Source organism: Monopterus albus, unplaced genomic scaffold (assembly GCF_001952655.1).
Source record: "Monopterus albus unplaced genomic scaffold, M_albus_1.0 scaffold26.1, whole genome shotgun sequence".
In the NCBI taxonomy this organism is placed as follows: Eukaryota; Metazoa; Chordata; class Actinopteri; order Synbranchiformes; family Synbranchidae; genus Monopterus; species Monopterus albus.
Window position 1 is genome coordinate 1,998,684 of NW_018127906.1, and position 11,334 is coordinate 2,010,017.

General features: G+C 45.7%; 1 long non-coding RNA gene across 1 annotated transcript in view; it reads left to right on the top strand.

Moving 5' to 3' along the window:
- Nucleotides 1-1,686, top strand: part of LOC109957316 (uncharacterized) — a 6,544-nt gene extending 4,858 nt beyond the window's left edge. The window contains exon 3 of the long non-coding RNA XR_002274538.1: nt 1,602-1,686. This is a non-coding gene — a long non-coding RNA (uncharacterized LOC109957316). The remainder of the gene's footprint in view (nt 1-1,601) is intronic.
- The last annotated feature ends 9,648 nt before the right edge of the window (nt 1,687-11,334 follow it).

Here is an 11,334-nt window from a genome sequence, read left to right on the forward strand (position 1 = left end):
ACGTTGCTTTCTGTTTTGACCTGTTTGTTGTTTAGATGTACGTACCCCCAGCTGTCACATGAGGAGAGGTGCATCCACATCCACAGTCTGAACGAACCAGGTGTGGTGGTGTATGTGTTGCACACCAGTCATGCCTAACCCTCATCAGGCCTTTAGTTTGTTTGCCTGCAGCACTCTGTCTTTTAACAGTAATTTTCCAGTGTTGACCACCACTGCATATGCAAAACAAGTAGCGTAAAGCCTCTTGTGTCTTGATGGAGCCATGACGTCTAAGAAGTGTCCTCATGTGATGTCACATGAGTCAGCACCATCTTGGGGTGTGGAGCCAGGAAGACATGAGCTGATCGCTCATCTGTAGCTGCAGGCCACAGGCTCTCTAGGCTACAGTATATTAGCTGTTGGCGTGCCAGCCTCTAACCAGCTGGTGTTGGAGGTGCATCATGGGTAATGGGAAGTGGGCCCTGATGTCTCTGGTCCTGCTCAATCCATTGTGATCCTTTTCAGAGAACATGCTACAGGGTTGTCATGTTAAATCAGTCTAGAGTTCTGCATCACCGCCCAGTATCAGCGTCCTCTCCCACAGTGGGTTGGCAGCTGATCAGTGACTTGTGATCAGTATTGGTCCAGAATCAGTTCCTGCAAAAGGGCTATGATTATTAGTGCCAGAGGAACATCCAGTGAGTCCCAGATCATCTGAACAAGCCCAATGATTTATACCTTTTCACAGTCATAACCTCTGGAAGTGAAATGTTTAGTAACCATCGTGACTGTGGGTTGAACTTGAGTTCACTGAGCCCAGACACCTGTGTGAGGATACCTTCAGGTATGCACTTTACATAGCTGAGGTTTCTCCCCTGCTCTCTGTCACAACCTGTGTGCTGTCCTGCACGCTACCTCCACCTCTCCCAGATATTCAGCCCCAGGCCGGAGTCCTGTGTTTCACTGTCTGTGTTTATGTCCCACCAGAGTGTAGCCCGGGAGGACGATGCCTCCAACTTACAAATAATGTGCTCTTTGCACGAAAAGTGAGAGGAATACGTTTCCTCAGCAGGTGAGGATTAGAAAGAGGGAGGCATGAACAGATAGGAAAAGTGGTTAGAGGTGGAAAGCAGGGTGTGGAGCTCCAGGAGGAGGATGAGAGACGCTCAGCTCTCACGACAAGGTTCAGCTCCCAAAAATAGGTTTTCATTCAGCCAAAACTGAAACTTTAATCCAGAGGTGAAAGAGATGTTTTAGTCAAACAATCATCAACTGTCCATTTCCATTTTCACTGCAGATCAAAGTAGTAGTAGACAATCAGGAAATGTATTCATATTTGTTAAGAGACCATCCATCATTATCTATAAGCCTTACTCCCGAACAGGGTCAACCTAAGCTGCATGTTTCTGGACTGTGAGAGGTAGCATGAGTACCTGGGCTGGGATAGGGACAACATGTAGGCTCCACACAGAAAGGCCCCGGGTCGGCCTGGGGTCGAGCCCAGAACCTTCTTACTGTGAGGTGACAGCACTAACCACTAAGCTGCTGCGTCACCGCCCTGTTGGAAGGGGAAATATAACTGAACAGTTCATGAAAAGTTTATTCTTTCCCTCCGGTTTCAGACCCAGCTGACCTCACTCCGACCTCTCGGCACATGGAGCCCAGTGATCCCTGCAGGCTCTGGAGCACAGCCGATGTTGATTGGCCTTAATAACCTGACAGCAGAGACAGAGCCCAGAGCTCTACAACAAAGGCAGTGTGAAGCTCGGTCAGCTGTATGTTCCAGTTCATGTGCGCAGTGAGAAACCTGTTAGCCAGGAGCTAATTGGATCATGTGACATGTTTCCATCTAATAAATACAAGTACAGTTTTTGTTTGTTTCTGGGCTTCAGAAAAAGTGTGGTGTGACTCTGAGATGGTTGAACGTGTCTCTGAGCACAACCTGAAGGTCTGAGTTCCTGTTGAACATCTTGACATCAGTGTGGCTTTGTGTCCTGGTTGCAGCAGCAACAGATTAACAGAGCTGCTGAAGCCCCAGGCTGCAGGCCGAGCAGGGGAGAGGCCGGCGTCAAAACAGCTCCTGGAGGTTTGCTATTAACAGCCTGTGTATGCAAATATATTGGCTGTTTGTTTAGCAGTTGTCATGGGAGTTTGTAATTAGACCTGTAATGTATTAATTTGATATCAGCCAACAGCTTTGAACATCAGCTCCTCCTCTGCTGCTCCCAGACACCGAGAGCAACAAACACTGGTTTTCTCCTGTTGCAAGAACATAGTGGTGTCCACATTTACACTGCCGATGGCTTCATAAGGCTGCTGTTATTCTACATTTCTTATTGTCACATTCCCATGAATGTCTGTTACTTTGCCTCTAAGCACATCGTGACTTCCCGACTATGTGCAGCTCTCCACTCTGAGCCCACTGGTTCCTACTGAAGAACCTTGGTGCCGTTTTGGTTGAAGTATGACGGAATCAGGATTAAAGAAAAAGCTGATCATGTTTACTTTGTTTGTAAAAACACTCGATTCCCATTTTATTATTACAGGACCCAAACATGCCAAAGTAGTTGTAAAGATGCACAGTCTAAGTTTCTCCTCTCCTTTAGTCTCTGCGTCGGTCACTTTGCTGTTGTGTGGACAGTAGTAGTCCATCTTTGACTTCCTCTGCTGCTGAGAACATTAACCCTTACAACACCTCACAAATAAATAGCTTCATTTAAAACTGGCTCACACTCCCCAGAACAGTTTGCTGTTGTTTTACTCAGTGCAGGTGTTGGACTTTTTTCAGCGGCAGATGAATCCAGATTTGGTCTCCAGTGAGTAACTGTGCAGCTGAACAGTGCATGTGGGACTGAGTGTGTGTTCATGGTGATGGAGCATGTCAGTGTGCTTCCTGGACACAGTGGAGCTCTGTGACACACACACACAGGCCTGTTAGTTTGAGTCTGCCCATGAGACTGGGTGAAGATCACCGACTGTTTGTGTTGGAGTTGCTTAGGCAGCTCTTCAGTGACTGCACAGTTAATAGCTGATCATCAGTTGTCAGAAGAACTTGAAGACGAACTCGTGCACAGTCGGCCTCTACAGACCCAACCCTCCTGCTGTGAGTGGCATCGTTATGCTGCAGATGCTATGCTGTGAGAACAAATATGCACCTGTTCCCTTTTAACCTCCGAGCAGTCGTGACACAGAAACCAGTTTTAGAAACCAGCTGCTGATTAGAGCTTTTGGGCTTTTCTGGGTAAAACTGTGTCACGGGTCCGGTGGTGCACAGCGCACGTGGCACTCCACCTGAACTACTCTGAAACCTTCTGCAACATCGTTCCCACCAGAGCTCAGTGCACCAGCAACAAACCAGTGAAATTCTACTTAACAAAAGACAATCAAATGATAAAATTCGCTGTTTACACTCAAATAAAATGCTTAAAAATACCACTGGAAACTTTCTTGTATTGTCAGCAGGTGGATGACCCCTTCAGACAAGCTTGACCCTGGGATCCCTGTGCTTTTCATACAAACCTGTATCCAGAAAAGTGGGGACATTTTCCAGAATGTAATAAAAACTAAAAATCTGTAATGTGTTCATTCACTTGAATCTTGATTTAGCTGAGCATGTGACTTATGTGTAAAGGTACCATTGATGTGAGGTGCGTACAGGGATTCTAGAGAAACATGCTGCCATTAAGGCAATGTCTTTTCCCAGGCAGTCTGCAGATATTTCAGCAAGACAATGCCAGGCATCATTCTGCGTGTGCTTCAGTAACGTGGCCTTGTAGACACAGAGTGACTGTGCTTAATGCCCACATACGTCTCCTATTGAAAATGTACGAAGCATGATGAACAGGAGAATCAGACCGTAGGCTGTTGAGCAGCTGAGGTCTTGTCCAGCAAGAATGGGCCAATATTCCACTTGCAAACCTGCAGCAACTCGTATCATCAGTTCCCAAACTATTAGAAAGTGCCATTAAAAGTAAAAGTGATGTAACACGGATGTCAAATTCTACATTTGTTTATATTTTTCAAAGTGCATTTAGTCAGTGAAAACACAAAACCTTTTCTTTGTACTCTTGTCAGTTAAAGGTTCAAGTGAATTAACAAATCACAGTTGAGTTTTCTGGAGATAAGGTTTGTACTTTTCCTCTGGCACATGTGAAGTTTAACCTCCACGCGCATCTATTTGAATATCATGTCCTTAGAAGGTCACAGAGTTATCACTTCTATATGTATGGTCCAGTAGGGGCCACCTGCAGCTACCAGTGGGCCAGCCAGTGGCTGTGGATAGTGTATAGTTAGGAGACCGCTGGTGGCTGTTGTAATGAAGGCGGCAGCAAATGTAGGATGTTGCTGAAGATGTCTTGTAAATGGTGATGTAATCCCGTAGGGAGGAGGTTGAGAGGACTACGTGCCAGCGTTTCACATGCTCTGTTCCTTTTCAAACCAAACAAACACTGAGCCCTGCTCAGGTCTCTCTTTCCAACTGGATTCCCAGTATGTAGTCACGAGGCCACCTCTTATACAGATGCTGTATTTTTAAAGCTTACTGTGAGCGAGGGTCCAGAAATGAAAACAGACTAGATCTTTAGTAAACAAAGTTCAGTTCCTGTCATTCAGAATCTTGTAAACTGATCTTTACTGATGGACAGAAAGCAGCATCTGAATTCCTAAATCATGTCCTAGCTAAGTTTATATGGCTTTAAAACAGACATGACTTCAGAGTTTGTCACAGCTTTGGTCCACAGAAACTTTCAAGTGATCAGATCTTCTGATTTTATCATTAAACTGGGGTGAACCTCCATCTGATTAATTGTAGCTCTTTATGGATGTTCAAATGAAACAACCAGCGGGGTGGAACCAAACCTACAGCTGAGGATGACTGATAGTGGAATTTTCCTACGGAGTGATGAGGCCGACTGCTCCGAGCAGGGTGTTAGCCGATGTGATCTCAGTGCTGAGAAACATTTATCTGTATCATTAGCTGTAATAACTGTGATTTTTCAAGCTCGAACGTGCCTCCACCTCCTGCTTCCTGCAGCTGATGGGCTGAGCCTTTTCCTCTCAGCAGGTATGAGCCAAAATGCGGAGTTCTGTTACCATGTCAGTGCAAACAACAGACGGCAGCCACTGCAGCATCACACCACACAAAGGACAAGGAGAAACTTGACAAACACTCTGGCGAGATGAGGGTGAGGTGTTCCCAGATACCGCGCTGACCCAGGAAGGCATCTAAATGTGCTTCAGTACAAGTCATCAGGTCCAAGTGTGCGACTTCTCTTACTGCTGTAGTTAAAATAGAAAAGCTGTGTGTCCCAAAAAAGGCTGGAAATCTGCTGCACGTGCACAGTGTGTGAATTAACAGTAAGTAGGTTACTGCAGTGCATGTAAGCACTGTATAGTCTCTGATGACCACGTGCTGGCCGAGGAGTTTAATGAAAATTGTTGTAATGTTGTGAGGACTCTGGCTACAAGCAGAATGAGTTTAATGAAAATTGTTGTAATGTTGTAAATGCTTATTGTGTCTGTGTGGCACAGCGAGTGTAGCTGGTGACTTATACCACCCTGACACTGTGGCCCCTGTTTAATGCTGCATGTGCACTGCACTGTGTTTGCTGTCTGCAGTTTCGAGTGTCCTAATTCTGTGTAAATGTATCAGTAATATGGCGCCATCTATGGACCAGTCTATGACACATGCACCACTTTCCCCTAACAATCCCAAAATACATTGCTCTGCATTTTTATACATGCTGAAATGACAGCTGCTCTGGACATGTGATGGACGATGCATGTAAAGACACTGAACGTCACCATCCTCCGAACTCACTGACATTACAATGAAACTTCAGAGTGAAAAATTAATTTCCAAGCCCCGAAAAACTGAAAGATAGTTTGTTGCCAATCCGCCGTGTGCACAACCAGTGTGTGCACAAATATTTTGTAACCTGAGCACCATCATTGTGCACCTCATGACTGTGGAGACGGAGGATAAAGTTGTCGACTCATCTCACGATTCTGCAGGCCGCTGTGCACGGCCTCTGAGAAGAATCCAGGCTCCTTTGTGTTATTTTTAACAAAGGGCTATTTTGGTGGCTCTAAATGTGTCACAGCATTGTGTGTCTACAGTGCATAGCTACATACCTGTCTAACTTTAGCTGTATACGGTTTCACGTGTCCTGTTGTGTGTACAAAGGTGTAACCACACTGCTGTGCAAACACAATAAGCTGACGTAAGGCGAGTCAGCGGAGGACGCCAGTGTGTGAACAACACACTGTGAAGCAGCATTTTTCAAAACAAAGGATCTTGAGACTGTGAGGAAATGTAAGGAGCTTGTTGATACATGTGCCAAACTTCAGGTACATGAGAACAACATGATCTTTCCTGCTCATTAAGACTGAGCTCCACTCTTTGGACTCACTCACAGAATATGCCTCCTGTGTGTGAATAAAAGAGTCTGGTGAGATTTTCACCATCATTTGGATGTTGTTTGCTGTCAGTCCAACACTTTGGTCTGTAGTTTCTAAACAACTATTGAATGGATGCTGATGAAATGTGACTCCAAATTTCATGTTCTCCTCAGGATGAATTGTATAAACTTTGCTAATCACCTGACTTGTCGTCTAGTGCCACCACCAAGTCGACATTTGTTTGGCTAATATTACATCAGTTTATGAGCAAATAACCTCCAAAGCCACTGACCCTCCCCTGAGCCTCAGCTGTGCGTTAAAATGCCAAATGATTAATCTAAGATGGTGAAAACTGTACCTGGTTACATGAGCCTGTTAGCATTAGCATGCTGATGTTAGCTACGAGCCAGCTGTTTATTAGTGTCTATTACACTGTAGCATGTTGTACGGACCATGTCTCTAAAACACACAGTCTATTGGAACCAGTGTGACTGGTGTTGATGTAGTGCACGTTTCATGCAGCACTTTTGTGTGTTAAGTATTACTGTCATGTAGTAATGATGTGTGTTGCATGCAGCGCTCTGTGTTATATTATTATAGTATATTAGTCATACTGTGTGGACTGAAACCTGTTTACAAAGTCATGTTGTGAGGACTCGACCTTCTGTGTCAGGATCAGATACTGGGATCTTTTTGTGACAAAAAGGGAAATAGAGATTAAAGTTTAATTCCAAAGAAAAACTGGCACAGGCCTGAGATCAGGCGGCTTTAGCTCAGGTGATGTGACAGTGTCTTTCCTCCCATGCCCCACTGTGTGACCCGATGCTGGTCCCACCATGTAAATCACTGAATGTTAGAGTGACAGCTTGGTTTAAGGTCAGGTACAGGCTAGGACTCTCCAGGAAATGAATGTAAGTCAGTGTAAAGTCCCTACAAGGAATAAAATCAAGCGTCTGTGTGTGTGTGTGTGTGTGTGTGTGTGTGTGTGTGTGTGTGTGTGTATGCAAAGGGAGGCAGGCGATCAAAGAAACAGGAAAACATTCCACAAGTTATAGTGAGAGTTTCTGTGGTCGAACCCTGAGGACGAAAACAAGACTGAAGTCCACACGCAAGGAGACGTGTGCGGAACTGAGACAGAGTAAACCCCAGTGTGTGTGTGTTCATGGCGATGAAGGAACCAGTGCAACAATGTGGTCACTGATGGGTATAATGGTTCCTGGACACAGTGGAGCTCTGTGGCCCAGAGGGAGGAGAGAGGTCAGGCTGTGACACGACTTGTTGTAATACAAAACTTCAGCAAGGCCTCACTGCCACAACAAGAACATGCACACTTTCCTTCCTAGCTTGCAGCCTCCTCAGACACTTAGTGCAAGACATGATTTCACAGTCAGTCTCTGCCACACTCGCCTGGATGCAGGTGTCTCTGCTCCTCGTGCTTCTGGAGGTGATGGCCTCAGCTGCTGAGCTGCAGCTGGACTCACCATGCTGTGTCCTATTCATGTTTTTTTAAGGATAAGGATAATCACTTTTATTGGCCAAGTATGTTACACATAAGGAATTTGTTTCTGGTACAGAACCGATGGCAGCCATCTGCGGCGCCACCTCAACCGATGGCTCTAACCATCGGGGGCAATGGGGGTTTGTCTTGCTTAAGGACACTTTGACACGTGGACTGCCGACACCGAGATGCAAATCTTCAACCTTCTTTACCACCGCACCACTGTCGCCTCCTCTCTGGTAAACAGGGCTCCGCTGCTCTTTGTACACAGTTAAATCTTCTGCACACTTGGACTCATTTTCTGTCCTCTGTACATGTTCATGGATTCACATAATTTCTATTTTATCCTGTTAGAGCAGGGCCATGTTTTTTCAGTAAACTGATGGGGACTGACACGCTGAGCCATAAATCCTCGACTCTGCTCCCCGACTTAGCCTGCTGTGCAGCTGCAGCAGGGATTTCCCCACAGCAGTGCAGCATGATGGAGGCAGCAGAAGAAGAGCTGGAGGAGTTTTCTTGTGGGGGGACAAGGAGTTTGCGTGCATTTAAAACTAATTTTAACTCACAACAACAATAATTCCAGAGGTGGGTGGGATCCGCCCGGCCTCAGGCAACATGACAACACCTACTCTGAACATATTTAAAGAGTTGGTGTGGAATCCAGGACCAGATGGAGATCGACTTGTAGAACAAGAAAGAAAGAAGCTTATAACAACGCAAGATAAAAGAGGAGAAAATAGAGGCTTATGCAGGAACGCAAACCAAAAGTCTGGCAAAGAAAAGCAGTTTAGGCAGTTTGAGAAAGGAGCAGGAGATACAACAGTAGAGCAGGTTTCTGGAAGAAATCAGAAGACTAGAAGCAGTGGTGTGCAACAGATCAGACTGCAGAGGCGTCCTCAGCGTGACAACAAGAGGTGACCAGAAACTGAAGAGACAAAGAAACAGGATCCTCAGACCTGGACCATGCCTTCATACTCCCCCTGCAGACCACTCCCCATGGCTCTGGGGCCTCTGGAGACAACCACCACTTTCAGCACCACCTTCACCACCACCACCTCCTCCTCCTCTCTGCATCCCTCTCCTCCCCGATGTCGCCGCATCCGTCGGGTCCTGTACCCGGCCTGTCAGAGCAGGAGGCCCCCGCTGAGGGAGGCCCCGGACCGGGCCCGCCGCTGGCTGCTGCTCCTCTCTGCACTCGTCCTCCTGCAGATCTACACCGAGGACACGCACGCCGGCACAGGTCGGTTCACACACACACTGATCTAAGCTTTTACAGGCCTGTTCATCTGAGCCAGCACGGCTGACTGACTTTTGTGCCACAGGGCAAAAACCTATTTGCTTTTTAAACCAGTCAGCATTAGTGAAAGGCTGAAAGGTGTGTGGTGCCAATGTTTGACTAGATTAGCTATGTAGGTTTGTTAAATGCATGTTATGTACTAAACATTTGTACTAATTCTAACAGCAGGTCAGTGTTAACTTTGGCACCTGATTTTAGTTTAGATTTGGCTGCAGCCGTTTTACACTGTTTGAATTGAGGCTTATCAGTTGTTCTTTGTTAAACTACAGAAAAGTCATTATTCCTGTTTCCTTTAGTCAAAGTGGATTTGTTGTTCTTCTTCTGTGCAGAGTTTGAAAAACTGTTGTCCTCTGTTCCTGCAGAGCTCCAGAACCAGTGCCCAGACCCGGCAGTGGCTCAGCCCCAGGGGGGTGAGGGTAGCCTGGCCACAGTGCAGGGGAGGACAGGGGAGGAGCCCTGGAGGGTCCAGACCGAGACTTGGCCGGAGTGTGTGGCGGCCTGATGTGCATCTAGAAACCAAACGCACATGGAGGGAAGGACGACAGAGGAGTCTGCAGAGCGCCAGTGACAGCGACGTGGGCCGAGGCTCTGAGGTTGAGATGACCAGTGTGTAAAAACAGTTTCCATCAGTTTGACTGGGAGGAGGCGGTGTCGTGTATCGGGTCCTATGGGCCCCTTCAGACTTTTCTCTGTACAAATGATCACGATTCTATCAGTGGTGGCACATAGTTTTGGGTTGAAGGTGACCTCTGACCTTTGACTTGTGTGCAGCCGGGTGCCTGTAATGTCACAGTGCCTGAATGAGCTGATGACAATGTGCTTTCTCATTGTAAAGGACTTAACACTTGGATTCAGAGCAGAACTTCTCACAGACAAAAGACACTTCACTAGTGCTTTCCTGCAAAAATGTCAAGAGAAATCAGTTTTTGAAAAGTGAGCAAAGCATGCAGGATGTTAATAATGTATGATATGTAGATATAGTTTAATATTTGTGTTATTTTAAAATGAAATGTCTAATAAATCTGCTACAAAAGTATGTTTGTTGTTTGTGTGCAGTAGTGCTGGAAAGTAAGTTACTATATTGATCATCATTTTACACACAAAATATATAATCATCTTAAAAGTATGATTGAAATAAATTAACATGAAGTAGTGCTATGTCCACATTAATGCATCAGCAGTAAAAACACCCACAGGTACCAATTCAGTACTTTTATTTTTCAGGCTATGGTTTACTGATACCAGGCAGCTTAAGATTTTAAATGCAGTACTTTTATTTTAAACAGTATTTTTACATAGTGGTGTTGATGATTTTACTAAAACAAAGTGAATACATCTTTCACCACTAATGTGCAGGACAGACTCTGTTCAGTCAGACAATGAGCTGATCGGTTTCAGGCTCAGCCTGCTCTCCACTTCGAAACCCAAGAGCCCCACCTCCGCCACGGTCCTCCCAACACTGATGTTTCCTGAGGCACTCTGGGAAACCTGCCTGTGCGCTGTGGGCGTCTCCTCTGAGCGGAAGGGCTTTGAACTGAGGCAGTGACTCAGACACGGGAGGTAATCCCTGGTTCTGCCTCTACAGGCTGGCAAAACAGTCCCACACAAATCTGACCCTGACACAGGAAGTGTGTGACTGGCTGGTATTGCTCTGAGAAAGTGTCTGTACATGCCCCAGGAATGTGTGTGCACCCCCGTTTTACTGCTTTAATATCTGGTATAAACATAGAAGATCTTCAGGTGGGACAGTACTGTTACAGCAGCATGTAATTGATAAAAACTATTCATCATCTATACTGTTTATTCCTGAACAGGGTCACAGGGTGGTGGAGCCAATCCCAGCTGACACTGGGTGAGAGGCGGGGTCCACCCTGGACAGGTTGCCAGTCTGTCACAGGGCTGACACTGTAAGATTTGAGTCTTATAGACTCTAGCTACTTTATAAGCTTTAGTTACTTAGTTACTTAGTTCCCTTTAGTTACCTTTCATAACTTTATTTTCCTTGTTTATACATATTACAGCTGTATTGATGATTGTCCAGAACTACTGAGCTTTGGTCACTTTTTAATACATTTATTCTCCTTGCTTATATGTCTTACAATTGTAATGAGGTAGAATCTGCTTACTTTCTGCAACTTCTGGATGTCTGCAGCCCCCAGGC